We start from the raw sequence: 16,072 nt of genomic DNA, 5'->3' as shown, positions 1-16,072 counted from the left end.
TGGGGCTGTATACTTTCGTGAAAATCCATAAGGAGAATAATTGAGGACAATGGTTATCTTAGGGAGTAGTAAGGGGTTATGATGGGAAAGTTATAGGAAAGGTCTGTGGGAGCTGGGTTATCTTAGGGAGTAGTGAGGGGTTATGATGGGAAAGTTGTAGGAAGGTCTGTGGGAGCTGGCGATGCTCTTCTTCTGGATGCGAGCGGAGACTGTATGACTTTTCACTTCCTCATAGTTCAAGAGACTATCATTTGAGGCCAGGAGTGGTGGCTCATGCCTGTAATCCCAGGACTTTGGGAGGCTGAGGTTGGCGGATCACCTGAGGTCAGGAGTTTGAGACCAGCCTGGCCAACGTGGTGAAACCCCATCTCTACTAATAATACAAAAATTAGCCAGGTGTGGTGGCTCACGCCTGTAATCCCAGCTACTCCAGAGGTCGAGGCAGGAGAATTGCTTGAACCTGAGAGGCAGAGGTTGCAGTGAGCCGAGATCACGCCACTGCACACCAGCCTGGGCAACAGAGTGAGATTCCATCTCTTAAACAACAACAACAAAAAACTATCATTTACATTTTGTGCATTTTTATCTTTGTGTATAGTGTTTCACATGCACAAAAAACTTAAACTTATACCAGGTATTAATTCCTTTTCTGAACAGAAAACAGATACTGTCCTAGTAAACAAAAGCTCTTTAAACTAAATGCAAACAACTCTGAAAGCAATAGAAAGAAAATATTTGGAGAAGTTTTGGAGGCTCATTTATGTAGGGCCTTTATATGAATTAGGCAAAGCACTCTTCTTTGGGAGTGTAATTTAGCAAAAGCTGTATCCTTGGGTGGAGGCCCCACTACAGCATTCTTTCATGCATTCCCACTGATCACAAAACCCACACCACTACCTCACTGACGCCATACCCACTAACAGTCACGCAAAGAAAACAGCCATTCTATATTGTTCTTCAGTGCTCTCATAATGTTTAACCTTGCCTTTTACTTAAAGGATTATAGGAACTGGCCTTAGGAGATCCAAAATATCCAACCAAGGTTGCAAGTATCCCACCTCAGGAAGGAATGCTAAACAACTGATTCATACAGCCTTGCTGCCACTAACCAGAGCACCAGGTGGCCCATTACTCAAGACAACCATTGCCAGCAGATAAGCTGACTCACGTCCCCTCCACTCACGTTCTCTACCCTGCCCAGCCCACATTCCCTACCTTGACATCAATTTCCGCACAATTGCCTAATAAAAGAAATCCCTATCAGCTCATTTCAGGGAGTCAGTCAGAGAATCCTCCCTCTCCTGTGCTTCCTCCCTTGTGCCTGGGCATATGCTCCAATAAAGCCTTGCTAGGAAAACTCTTTTGGCCTGGTGAGAATTTCTATTGCCTCAAGAGCCTAAGAACCCGTGGTCGGTAACACTTTGAGCAAAGAAAAAGGTCCCCCTTCCCTAGGGAGATGCAGCTCTGCATGCACCCATATGTTTGCTGGGTGGAGAGCAAACTGGCTTCCCGTTGCATATGCCTGTCTAGGAGAATAGAAAGATGATAATTACATGCATATTGGCCCACCAAGCACAGGCACACATGGAACATGTACTGGCACAGGACTACTACTGCCCAGGGCTGGTGGAAGCTGGCTGACGTTGTCCCTTACCACATAACCTTCTGTCTTCTTCTGGTACCATTTCACTACAGCGTTGCACTTGAAACCGCCATATTCCTGGGCCAAGGCCACCAGAGGGTTTCTTCTTTCCACACTGGTTAGAGAGAAGAGCACATGTTAAGGAGAAGATGCTAATGTTCAGAATCCTCAAATTCACAAGAAATAAATGCCTACTTTAGAAAAGCAAATGTCTAGTTTATTCAGCCAGAATCTGAAGAAACAACCACATTAGTTACATTAATAACATATTTGATGTCTCACAGTGTGAAACAAACATGAAATTGTGCCTCCTGACTGTCATGAGTCTGGGGAGAGTTTTGCTACATTTTGTTTTAAAATCCATCTGTTGCTCATCCATCTAGTCTTTTATTTGTGTAAATATAATTCAGGCTAGAACCTTTAATTCAATCTCATTTGAATTAAGGATATCTATACAAAAGCATTCTACAGGTTTCAAGACTATATCAGTATCTAAATAACATTTAAAAGGTAGAGACTGGCACAGCACAGTGGCTCACGTCTGTAATCCCAGCACTTTGGAAAGCTGAGGCAGGAGGATTACCTGAGCCCAGGAGCTTGAAACCAGCCTGGGAAACATAGTGAGACCTCGACTCTGAAATAAATAAATAAATAAATAAATAAGCTGGGCATGGTGGCACATACCTGTAGTCCCAGCTATTCAGGAGGCTGAGGTGGGAGGACTGCTTGAGGCGAGGAGTTCAAGGATGTAGTGAATTATGATTATACCACTACACTCTAGCCTGGGCAACAGAGCGAGACCCCCATCTCTAAAAAATAATAAAAAAAAATTTCAAGCTATATTGGAAGGTCATATTAAAAATACCAGATTTCCTGCCATTGCTTTATCTCAATGAGATAAATGTAAAATTGAAATAAATTGATTTTACTAATTTAACTTTTCACCATGAAAGATAAAACATCAATAGCATATTAATATACACATAGCCTTCCTGTATGCATTTCTGGTATAATGAAAAGGAGAATTTTAGAATAGCACTAATTCTGGTTTTTAAAACCTCTTTTGATTATTTAAATCTCATGCATATAAACAGGACAATATATAATATCTGAGGCTTTAAATTAAACCTCTGAAATATATGACTTCATCTATTTGGGTGCAAATATAGGCTACATCCAAAAGTATAACAATAAGACCTAGCTTATTCATTCAGACTTCCATAAATCCTTTGACAGTACCCTTATTAGTAATTATAATATTTATTAAAAAGCTACTACTAGCTACTTGGGAGGCTGAAGCAGGAGAATTACTTGAACCCGAGGCAGAGGTTGCAGTAAGACTGTCTCCCAAAAAAAAAAAAAAAAAAGCTATCACTCCAAAAGTAGCCAATTTTGTATATTGATAAACAATACATTCATATTGTATATGAATGAGCATACTCATTCATAAGTTTTACTGAGTGAAATGTTATGTGTGTTGCACAATGCAAGCGGCTGGGAGAGATACCAAATGTAAGCTGAACATTTACTGTCCACTAAATTACAGCATAAATGGAGATAAAGGCACATATTGTGCAGAAGTTATCCACACCACAAAGCAGTACAGAAATTAAACACTGGAAACAGTGTAAGACACCGAAGTCAGAAAAGGGAGATGTTGGCCAGGCATGGTGGCTCACACCTGCAATCCCAGCGTTTTGGGAGGCTGAGGTGGGCAGATCAGGAGTTTGAGACCAGCCTGGCCAAAATGGTGAAATCCCATCTCTACTAAAAAAAATACAAAAATTAGCTGGGTGTCATGGTGCATGCCTTTATAATCCCAGCTACTTGGGAGGCTGAGGCATGAGAATCACTTGAACCCGGGAGGCAGAGGTTGCAGTGAGCCCAGATCACGCCACTGTACTCCAGCCTTGGTGACAGAGTGAGGATCTGTCTCAAAAAAAAAAAAAAAAAAGAAAAGAAAAAGAAAAAAAAGGGAGAAGGGAGATGTCAATGCTGCCAGGTGTTAGCTATAACTTCATGAAAGTTTTGACCTTTAAATAAAGAGAACAGTATTTAGCACGTGAAAGGACAAAAGGAAGACAATTCAAGTTAGAACCTTATACACAAAGACTTACACTCAAATATGCTTGTGCAATATTGCTAAGGCACGGACTAAAACAGGTTCAGGTGGAGGGAGAGGCCGGGCCATTCTGGCAGGTAGGCAGGGGTGGTGCTAAGTAGTGGAGCATCTAGAAGATCAGGATGAGGAGTGAGGATGACAGAGTCATGGGAAATTTCTGCAAAGTCTGCAGCAGTATGTGCTCAGTGCTTCAGAAGATTAACCAACACGAAAAAGGAGGAAGACATGAGAGAGGAAACAGTTGAAAGAGGTTTGCTGTAACCTGCATGACCAGGGGCACTGAAAAGGGAGGAGGTGACAGAGGTGTGGCAGCAAAGACCAGCTCTTAGTGACCACCCTGCTGGCCTTGCAGTCCTCTCCCTCTGCCAAGCCCTCCTTCACATCCCTGCAAAAGTCCTCCTTAAACACTGATTTCAAAATGCCTCTCTAATCCTTATATGCCACTGTTTTCTGATGACTCCTCCTTAAAATATGGGTCCAATCTCACTGTACCATAACTCACAAACAGGAACAAAATCCCACAAACTTGGTGGCTCCTGAGTGCTTTACCAAAATAAAGCACAAACCTCTTCCTTAGCAATGAAGATTTGCAACATGGCTCCAACCTGCCTTCCAGCTGGAAATGTCCTAGTCACCTATCCATCCACCCAACAAATACTGACAGAGAGCCTACCATACATATATATGGCAGAGTCCCTGGCCTTAGCAAGCCCACAGTCTAGTTCAGACACACACTACCACCCACATTCCCTGAACTTCTACTTCTCTCTAGACTTCTTATGACAACTAACAACTCTCAAGTACTTTGTCTATTCAGTATTGTTTTTTTACAGCTCTTAATTTCATCTTGCACACTACTTACTGTCCAGCATCCTCCTTTTAAACTCACTGAAGACGGGCACTGCATCTTAATTATTTTCATGCAGCAAATATTTGTCAAAGTCAATTGGCCAGGAGAACAAAACAGAAGGAACAATCAAAGCTGATCAGCCCTATGTTTTTCTGATTTCTTACTGTTAAAGACATGATACCTGAAACTGCTTCGTGGTTCCCTCTTTCTTGGGGCCACTTCCACTTTCCCTCTGGTGGAGGTGCTCAGCAGTCTCACGTCCCCAAAGTCCAGAGAGGGGGGGTCTGCTGAGTGACTCCAGCAAGGAACTCTTGCAGAGGTGGGGGTCTGGCTTCAGTTCCTAGGTCCTTCCCTTTCGAAGATCTGTGGGAACGACCACATGATCACCTATTCCTGAAGAAGAGGCTCTTGATTGCCATCAAACATCATACTGTAGTACAATACAGTTCTCATTTTATCCTCAAGTATAAACATATATATGTTCTGATGTAATGAAAATGCAATAGGGACGTGGATTCTCCAGGCAGGACCACTACATCCTTTATAGGATGTATATCTGAATCAACTCTTGTTCAAAAATTATTGTGAATTTCAAGACGATGTCATCAGAGCATTAAACCAAGCTTGCACCTTTCTAAGGACCTTATGAAATTGCCCTTACCTGGAGAAAGACATTACCTGCCCCCAGGTAATGTTTTGTTTTAATTGACAGACATCTGAGAGAGAGACAGACAGAGAGTGGCAGGAAAACGCCTCATGTGATGATCAGGTCACAGGCAGCGGCAGACAAGAAGCTGGGAACCAAGAAGAACTATTTTACATGAGAAAGGCCATTCCAGCCACAGGGCCTGGTTCAGTAAAAAAGTAGAAATCATTCTGTAGCAGATAGAGCTGCAGATAAAACCCCTCAGACACCGAATTAAAGAAGGAAGGAGTTTATTCGTCCGGGAGCATTGGCAAGACTCCTGTCTCAAGAGCCGAGCTCCCCGAATAAGCAATTCCTGTCCCTTTTAAGGGCTCATAACTCGAAGGGGGTCCTCGTGAGAGGGTCGTGATTGATTGAGCAAGCAGGGTACCCTGACTGGGGGTTGCATACACCAGTAATTAGAACGGAACAGGCCGGGCGTGGTGGCTCATGCCTGTAATCCCAGCACTTTGGGAGGCTGAGGTGGGCGGATCACGAGGTCAGGAGATCGAGACCATCCTGGCTAACATGGTGAAACCCCGTCTCTACTAAAAATACAAAAAAAAAATTAGCCGGGCGTGGTGGTGGGTGCCTGTAGTCCCAGCTACTCGGGAGGCTGAGGCAGGAGAATGGCGTGAACCCAGGAGGCGGAGCTTGCAGTGAGCCGAGATTGCGCCACTGCACTCCAGCCTGGGCGACAGAGCGAGACTCTGTCTCAAAAAAAAAAAAAAAAAAAAAAAAAGAACGGAACAGAACAGGCCAGAGATCTTCACAGTGCTTTTCTTATGCAAATAATTGATTAGGTCAGGGGTCGATCTTTAACTACTAGGCCCAGGGTGTGATGCCGGGCTGTCTGCTTGTGGATTTCATTTCTGCCTTTTAGTTTTTACTTCTTCTTTCTTCGGAGGCAGAAATTGGGCATAAGACAATATGAGGGGTGGTCTCCTCCCTTAATTCTTTCAAGGCTCATTCTGCTGTCATATTAGTCAGAATCAAAACAGATAATGAAATAGACTGAATCCTCTAGATGGTATTTCTTTTTCTTTTTTAGATAAGGGGTTTCGCTATGTTGCCCAGGCTGGATTTGGACTTAACCTCCTGGGCTCAAGTGATCCTCCCACCTCAGCCTCCTGAGTAGCTAGGACTAAAGGAGCATGCCCTGATACCTGGCCAGATGATATTTCATAAAGGACCATAAAAATATAGAACAGGAGAAACCTTTCAAAGATTGTCTAGTCTATAGTTATAGGGGAAACTGGAGCTGAGAGAACTAAGTGCCTTGTTTAGAGCTACACAGCAAGCCAGAGACCAGGCCCACAGTTGCTGCCCATGACCCACAAATACTCACGGAAGAAAACAATCCTTCTACAGCTCACAGCCACCAATTATGGGTACTAAAGTTGGGAGTGGGGCTAATTAGCTCTAAATAGCAGAGAAAAACAGTATTTACATCACTAAAGAGAACAAAAACAGCCCATTAATCCCTGTTTCTGCAGCTTCTGATGACCTCAATGTTGACAAGCAACTTCTGGGGATTGCTGGAAGCAAGCAATTGTCACTGTGATCCTTTGTTATTACAGTAAATAGAATCATCCAAGCAGACAGGTGCCTGGAGGGGGCTAAGTGGGGAGTATCGTCAATGAGGTATTTACTTCAGGGCAATAGTTGTTGTGGTCTCAACTTTAGTATGCATCTTGGCAATTAAAAGAATGGTTTTTTTGGCCAAGCATGGTAGTTCACATGCTTTGGGAGGCTTAGGTGAGAGGATTGCTTGAGGCCAGGAGTTCAAGACCAGTCTGGGCAACAAAGCAAGACCCTATATCTTAAAAAAATCAGCAACAAAGTTCCTGTCTCCCTAGCACAAGCACACTAAGAGGTGGAGCTGGCAGGAGATAAGACATTTATTCCTTGTGTCGGCTGCACTGCTGGATCTAACGTCCATGACACGTCCATTATTCTAGGGTTGAAACTGCAGTAAATCAAAAGGCTTTTATGTTTATATAATTTACCTGAGAGGGGAAGGTCAGGAAGGTCCAAGCATTGAGTCATCCCTTTGCTGGCCGACCGCACACTGCTCTAAGCCGGATGCCTCTGTAAAAACCGGGGGGGGGGGGGGGGGGGGGGGGGGGGCACCAGAATGGTGAGCTTGTAACATCAAGAACAGCACCAACACAGGTGCGTGTGTGTGTGTGTGTGCGTGTGTGTCCAACAGTTCTTAAACACAGTGGAATAACTGGGGGAGTTTTTAATTAACTCATTTATTCAAATAGGTAATATATGCAATAGACACAATCCTCAAAAGAAACAAAAAGGGCAAATAGTGAAGAGAAAGTCTCCCTTTCATTCCTGCACCCCAGTTCTCCTTCCCAAGAGTACTCATTACTAATCAGCTTTGTGAATCTTTCCTGGAACGTTCTCTATATTCAAGGATGTGTGTAAAAGCATTCTATTTTGAATGGTCAACAAGTATATGAAAAGATGCTCAACATCACTAATCATCAGGGAAATGCAAATCAAAACCACAGTGACATGCCACCTCACACCTGTTAGGAAGGCCATCATTAAACCCAGAAAAAAACAAGTGCTGGTGAGGAGGCAGAGAAACACTTGTGCACTGTTCATGAGAGCGTACAATGGTGTAGCCATTATGGAAAAGAGTATGGAGGTTCCCCTCAAAAACATAAAAATAGAACTATCAAATGATCCAGTAATGCCACTTCTAGGTATTTATCCCAAAGATGTGAAAACAGAATCTCAAAGAGATATTTACACTCTCATGATCACTGCGGTGTTATTCACAAAAGCTAAGAGGTGGATGCAACCCAAGTGTCCACCACCAGATGAATGGATGAAGAAAAGATGGTATATAATATACAATGGAATATTATTCACCCATAAAATGGAAATATTATTCACCCATAAAAAGGAAATCCTGTTCCATGCTACAACATAAATGAGCCTTGAAGACATTATGCTAAGTCAAAGAAGCCAGTCACAGAAGGACAAATGTTGCATGATTCCATGTATGTGAGTGTATTAGCCCGCTTCATGCTGCTATAAAAACAAGCCAGTTACCTCCAAGATACAATGGGAGTACAGGCATTAATAAATGCTCCTGTTCCAAATGGGAGAAATTGACCAAAATAAAGAAGCCACAGGCCCCATGCAAGTCCAAAACCCAGTGGGGCAGTCATTAAATCTTAAAGCTCTGAAACGATCTCCTTGACCCCATGTCTCACATCAGGTCACACTGATCCAAGGGGTAGGCTCCTATGGTCTTGGGCAGCTCCATCCCTGTGGCTTTGCAGGGTACAACACCCCTTCTAGCTGCTTTCACGGGCTGGCGTTGAGTGCCTGTGGTTTTTCTGGGTGCACGGTACACACTGACAGTGGATCTACCATTCTGGGGTCTGGAGGACGGTGGCCCTCTTCTCACAGCTCCACTAGGCAGTGCCCCAGTGGGGGTTCTGTGTGGGGGCACCAACCTCACACTTCTCTTTGGCCCTGCCCTAGTAGGGGATCTCCATGAGGGTTCCATCCCTGCAGCAGACTTCTGACTGGTCATCCAGGCATTTCCACACATCCTCTGAAATCTAGACAGAGGTTCCTAAACCTCAGTTCTTGACTTCAGTGTACGCACAGGCCCGACACCACATGGAAGCCACCAAGACTTGGGGCTTGCACCCTCTGAAGCAATGGCCCAAGCTGTACATTGGCCCCTTCTAGCCACCACTGGAGCTAGAGCAGCTGGGACACAGGACACCAAGTCCCAAGGCTGCACAGAGCAGGGCGGCCCTGGGCCCAGGCCACAAAACCATTTTAACTCCTAGGTCCCTGGGCCTGTGATGGGACAGGCTGCCACAAAGATCTCTGACATGTCCTGGGGACATTTTTTCCCACTGTTTTGGTGATTAACATTCGGCTCCTTGTTACTTATGTAAATTTCTGCAGCTGGTTTGAGTATCTCTCCAGAAAGTTGGTTTTTCATTCCTATTGCACTGTCAGGCTGCAAATATTCCAAACTTTTACGCTCTGCTTCCCTTTTAAACATAAGTTCCAATTTCAGATCATTTCTCTCAAGTTCAAAGTTCCACAGATCTCTAAGGCAGGGACAAAATGCCATCAGTCTCTGCTAAAACACAGCAAGAGTGACCTTTGCTCCAGATCCCAATAAGTTCCTCATCCCCATCTGAGACCACCTCACCCTGGACTTCATTTTCCACATCGTATCAGCATTTTGGTCAAAACCATTCAACAAGTCTCTAGTAAGTTCCAAACTTTCCCACATCTTCCTATCTTCTTCTGAGCCCTCCAAACTGTTCTAACCTCTGCCTGTTACCCAGTTCCAAAGTCACTTCCACATGTTCAGGCTATCTTTATAGCAGTACCCGACTCTACTAGTACAAATTTACACTATTAGTCAGTTTTCACGCAGCTATAAAGACCTTCCCTGAGACTGGGAATTTATAGAGTAAAGAGGTTTAACTGACTCACAGTTTCGCATGGCTGAGGAGGCTTTAGGAGATTTACAATGATGGTGGAAAGGGAAATAGGCACCTTCTTCACAAGGTGGCAAGAGGGTGGGGGAATGGGGGGGACAGAGAAAGAGAGAGTGCGTGTGGAGGAGGAACTGTCAAACACATAAAACCAGGAACTGTCAAACACTTATAAAACCATCAGATCTCGTGAGAACTCACTCACTATCACAAGAACAGCATGGGGGAAACGGCCCCCTTCACATCCCACCAAGTCCCTCCCTAGACACATGGGGATTACAGAGATTACAATTCGAGATGAGATTTGGGTGGGGACACAGAGCGAAACTGTATCAGTGAAGAATCTAAAGCATTCAAACTCACAGAAGCAGAGAGTAGAGTGGTGGCTGCCAGAGGCTGTGGGGAGGGCAAGTGGGGAGTTGTTCAGTGGGTACAGTTGCAGTCAAGCAAGATAAAAAAGTTCTAGAGGACAAAAAGATGGCAACAATAGACATTGGAGAGTGGTAGAATGGGGAGGGGGACAAGGGTTGAAAAACTACCTATTGGATACTATGCTCACCACCTGAATGATCGGATCAATTGTACCCCAAACCTCAGCATCCCACAATATACCTATGTAACAAACCTGCACATGTACCCTGAATCTGAAATAAAGTTGAAATTTTAGAAAAAGTTTCTGGAGATCTGCTGTACAACATTGTGCTTATAGTTAACCGTACTTAAAAATTTGTTAAGAGGGTAGTTTTCATGGTATATTTGTTCTACCCCCATTAAAAAAAAAAGCATTTCAGAATGCAGGTGAGAGTGATATTATTCAAGGAAAAACCTTGAAGAAAAACCCTCTGTTATTCTAAAAACACAAATGTTATCACAGGATTCCATTGCTTTGCATACCGCTTTGCTTCTTTCACTTACTGGTCATTCTCTACCTACCTTCTTGGTGGCTTCTCATGGGAAGTGTCACACAAGAGGCCAAGCACAGGGCTCTGGGGCCAGATAGCCACCAACTAGCTGCAAGACTCTGGGTTACTTCATTCTCTGTGCTTCATTTTCTTTATCTATAAAATGGCACTGATATAAATAGTACCTACCCCAGAAGATTGTTGGGGGGATTAAATGAGTTAAATCTGGTCGGGTGCGGTGGCTCATGCCTGTAATCCCAGCACTTTGGGAGGCCGAGGCGGGTGGATCACTTGAGGTCAGGAGTTCAAGAGCAGCCTGGCCAACATGGTAAAATCCCATCTCTACTAAAAAAATATAGAAGTAGCCGGGTGTGGTGGTGCACACCTGTAATCCCAGCTACTTGGGAGGCTGAGGCAGGAGAATTGCTTGAACCCAGGAGATGGAGGTTGCAGTGGGCCAAGATGGTGCCATCGCACTCCAGCCAGGGCAACGAGCAAAACTCCATCTCAAAATAAATAAATAAATAAAAAAGAGTTAAATCCAGTTAAAACAATCAAAACACAGCCTGGTACATAGTAGACATTCAGTAGATTTTAGCTATTTTCATTGCCATAATTTATTTGATTGATTCTCTGTTAATACTGGCATTGATATTGATTTGAGTATTAGGAAATGAACATCCTGGTACATCTGTCTGTGTACATGAGTGAGCAGGGCCATTGTGAGGCTTTCCAAAGCATTCTTTCCCTCAGAGCTCCTACTCCACATCGCATTAAACATAATTCCATGTATCCATGCCCCACATAAATATAATGGTATACAGTTTTCAAAAGTAGTTTTATATCTTGTTTTTGAAATGAGCTGAACAAAAGTGACAACATGGGGCATTCCTATCTCATTCACAATCTTGTGGGAAAACGTCCAATATTTCACCATTAAGTATGACGTATGATGTAGATATATAATAGAGACCCTTCATCAGATTAAGGAATTGCCCTTCTATTCCTAGTTTTCTAAGACTTTTCATTAAGAAAGGTATTAATCTTTATTGAATATATTTTACTGTCATCTACTGAGATGACTGTATACTTTTTATACCTTTGTTAATGTGGTAAATTAACTCTGGTTGGTTTCAGTAGTTAAAACCACCTTGCATTCCTCGAATAAACCCAATTTAACATGATCTTTTAAATGTATCTCTGAGGCCAGGCGCAGTGACTCATGCCTGTAATCCCAGCACTTTGGGAGGTCAAGGTGGGCAGATCATCTGAGGTCAGGAGTTCGCGACCAGCCTGACCCACATGGAGAAACCCCACCTCCACTAAAAATACAAAATTAGCCAGGCGTGGTGGCGCGTGGCTGTAATCCCAGCTACCTGGGAGGCTAAGGCAGGACAATCACTTGAACTTCGGAGGCGGAGGCTGTAGTGAGCCAGGATCGTGCCATTGCACTCCAGCCTAGGCAACAAGAGTGAAACTCCGTCTCAAAAATAAATAAGTAAAAAATAAATAAATGTATCTCTGAATTAGGTTTTCCAAGATTTTGTTCTGGATTTTTGCATGGAGGTTCATGAGAGAGACTGACCTTTTAATTTTCCTGTCTTTTAATGTCCTTGCAAGAATTAGGTATCAAAGGTATACCTAATGGCCTCTTAAATGGTCTAAGAAGCTTTACTCTTTTTTCTAGTCTTTTTCTAGTCTCTGTATGAATATGTAAGATTGGTGTTATTTCTTCCTTAAATGTTTGGGAGAGTTCATGATGAAACCATCTGGGCCTCCTGGCATTTCCTTTGAGAAAAATATTTAAATTACAGACTATCAGGATTTCCTACTACTTTTTCTTATGTCAGTTTAGTAAGTGATGTTTTTCTAAGATTTTGACCATTTCATCAACATTTTCTAATTTATAGAGTAGTACTATACAGAGCAGTAATCTGTAATCTCCTCATCACTGTTTTCATAATTATGGGATCTTTAGTGATACACCCCTTTAAAAATTCCTGATATAGCTAATTTATGCCTTTTCTTTATGTCAGCCTTGTCAGACGTTCGTCAATTTTAATAATCTTTCAAAAGAACAAACCTCATGCAGAACTTTTTAAAACAATCTTTTCATCACAAGTACACTGGTAAAAAAGAAATCTGTTTTTGTTGGACTGAAAGCATCTTTCTTTTGTGTTCACCTTTGAAGGGTATTTTCACCAAGTACGGTATTCTAGGAAAGCAGGCATTCCTTCTGCATTTTGCAGATGCCACTGCATTGTCTTCTGGCTTCCATCATTTTTGTTGAGAAGGCAGATGTCAGTTTTAGCTCTTGCTCCTTTGACATTAAGGTTTCTTTTTTCCCTTTGAGGGCTTTTACGATGCTTTCTCTTTCATTACTAGCAGTTTTAGCCTAATGTGTCTAGGTGGTTTTCTTTGCATTTACTTTGCTTTTGGTTCATATTGTTCTTGAATCTAGGGCTTGACATCTGTTTAGTTTTCAAAATTCTTGGCCATTATCTCTTCCAATACTGCTTCTGCCCTATCTGTCTTGTTTTTCTTGTTTTCCCTTTTAGGGACTCCAATTACACATTAGATCTTTTTGCCCCATCCCATATAGCTCTTATGTCCTTTTCTCTATTTCCTATTCTTTGTTTTCTCTGCGCTTCAGTTCAGATATTTCTATCAACTTGTCTTTAGTTCCTTTAGCCTCTCTGAAAATGTTTAATCTACAGGTAAACTTTGTTGAGTCTTAAATTTAGGCATTTTATTTTTAAGTTATAACATTTCTAATGGATTCTTTTTCATAGATTGTGGTTTTCTGCTGAAATTATCCACCTTGTTACTTATTTTCTTTACTGGATTAATCTCAGTTGTTTTAAAGTCCGTGTCTAATATCTGGATCTCCTGTGTCTGTTTCTGTTGCCTATTTTTCTCTTGTTTTTTCATCATTTGGTATTATCTATTTGTATACTTAGTATTTTTAAAATTGACTATGACACCATATTTTTTTTAATGTGGCTATAAGTTGAGGTTCTGGATGATGTAATCTTCATTCAAAGAGTATTTATTTCTGAGTCCAGAAGGCAGTAAGATAGGGAAAGATCACTTAAATTCAAACCCATGTTTCTATGGGTTTTAAGACTGAACAAATAAAAGACTTCTTTAAGATGTTAAGGAAGAATATTTTCATAATCTAATAGCTAGAAAGGTCTTTTTAAGGCAGGAAACAAAACACTTAAACTCATAAAGGAAAGCACTCAACACAACATGCAACATTTTTCTTCAGTAAGATATAACTTCAAACAAAGTTCAAAGATAAAGAAAATAACAGCATTACATATAAAAAAGTTAAAAAGCACAATATATCAAGATTTCTTACAAATAGGAAAAAGACTAATACCTCAAAATAAATACAGGCAAAGTATGTAAGTTTTCATTCACACATATAAAAGATAGATAAACGGTCTGTAAACATATGAAGAAGTGTTCAACCTTACTGAAGGACAAAGTAAATCAAGATATTATTGCTCATTTAATCTTTAAAATTTATAGAGTGTGAAAATTCTGGGAAAACAGTACCTTGCATGCTATGAGTGGGAGGGTAAACTGAAGGGCAACGTGTCTGTCAAGTTTTTCAACGTGCCAGGACAGGTCAAATACACTTCCTTTTCTAGGACTCCATTTTCCTTTTCTAGGAATCAATGTGTGGAAGATCTCAGGACAGGCTCACTTGATTCCATCCTTGTCTCTTTGAAGGGTGACTTACTGACTTACATGAGACTGGAAAGCTAAGGGGTGTATTTGCCAAAGTCCTTAAAGCTTGGCTCATCAAGTGGCTTAGTTTCTGTCAAACAGGCCCCTTCTCAGAGGATGTGGAAGGTATAGGGAGTAGAAGGCTGCCCTTCTGCAGCTTCTCCTGGCAATCATGGCTGGGAAGGCATTTGCTGTTCTGTGGCAGGGAAGTGGAGATTCTTGGGTCTGTTCCACCATCTTCTGGGCAGTATGTGGCAGGCACAGAGCATGGTGTGCTGGCATGGACTACACCTGTGGCTGTGTGGTCCCAAGGCTGATCCTAGATCTTGGCAGCAGTGGTGGACCTGGGCATGTACCTACAGAAAGACTTCCTGATTCCGGCAGGAACAGAAGCTCCTTTACTGGACCAGCATTGAGATGCTCTGGGAACCCTTCCTGGAAGCTCAGTGGACGGAGCCTACTGCCTTCTCCAGCCCTTCCAGTACCAAATGCCCTGGATTAAATCCCTTTCTGCTTAACTACAGTGATCTCTCATATTTGCAAATGAATCTTGATCCACCCTTATGCAGAAATAGCCCCTTTAGTGGTCAAAAAACTGCATAAGGATCTTCACTTTATTGTTTACCCCATGTAACCTAAAATCTATCAGTAGAAGTATGGCTACATAAATTGATGTGTATTATGTAACCTTTACAAAAAGGAACCATTTCTCCAAATGTTGCAATGTAAAGATGTCTCAGACATATTCCTTTATTCATTCAACAAATATTTGTTGAGCTTCTATCATGATGTGACCATGTTTCACTCCCTGTTATCGACAAAAGATACATTAGCAAGCAAAATAAACAAAAATCTTGGTCCTCACGGAGCTCACATTCCAATGATAAAGTGAAATGAGTAAGTATTGGACTAATGTAGTATAATCCAATTTACACAACACACCCTCTCTCTACACACACAGACACAGACACACACACACACATACGTATAAAGAAAAACACCTAGAGGGATATAGAACAAACCATGAGCAGTGGTTATTCCTGGGGCTCATCTACCTGGCAGGAGAGACAGCAGCTGCTGGGGAGGTCCTCATTGGTATTTCACTTAGGGGGCTTCTAAGGGCCTTATGGACAGAAGTATTCTGTCCAGTTCCACTTGCCAAGAAAAGAGATGGGAACATTTACATGTTGTTCCAGTTCAAAATAGCAAATAATACTTTTTGATTTACCTTTTTGGTGACTTGAGAAGTATTCCATGGTGTTTAGTGTTGTATTTATTATCCTTTTCTCCTCTGGACTAGAGCTGAATTGGAGAAATGAGAGGGGAGGAGGAGTTAGCTGAGTGGAGGCCAGTCCTAGATGTAGGACAACGGAGTAAAGCGAAAATGTTTAAATAATGAAGTGCCTAGGGGTGGAAGGAACAGGAAAGTTCTTGCACAAACTGTTACTGTTCATTTCCCATCTTCACAGACTCACTCACTGGGCTTTCATGTCTTTCAATATGTGTAGTTTAATCTTCATTTAATTTAATTGCAAACTATTTTAGCAGAGATAATAACCAGGTACATTCTAAGATTAATTTTTACTACAGTCTTTTTTTTTTTTTTTTTGAGACAGAGTGTTGTTCTGTTGCCCAGG

At 42.0% G+C, this 16,072-nt stretch overlaps 1 long non-coding RNA gene across 1 annotated transcript; it reads right to left on the bottom strand.

The window, feature by feature from the left end:
* Positions 1-4,914: 4,914 nt before the first annotated feature.
* LOC115831476 lies at positions 4,915-15,737 on the bottom strand. Its single transcript, XR_004026973.1, has 4 exons — positions 15,664-15,737; positions 7,309-7,390; positions 5,276-5,408; positions 4,915-4,977 (listed from the first exon to the last, which is right to left on the bottom strand). It is a non-coding gene; the product is annotated as an uncharacterized LOC115831476 (long non-coding RNA).
* Positions 15,738-16,072: the final 335 nt, after the last annotated feature.

The sequence above is a fragment of the Nomascus leucogenys genome, chromosome 19 (assembly GCF_006542625.1).
Source record: "Nomascus leucogenys isolate Asia chromosome 19, Asia_NLE_v1, whole genome shotgun sequence".
Taxonomy (NCBI): Eukaryota; Metazoa; Chordata; class Mammalia; order Primates; family Hylobatidae; genus Nomascus; species Nomascus leucogenys.
This window is presented reverse-complemented; position numbering and strand designations above follow the sequence as displayed.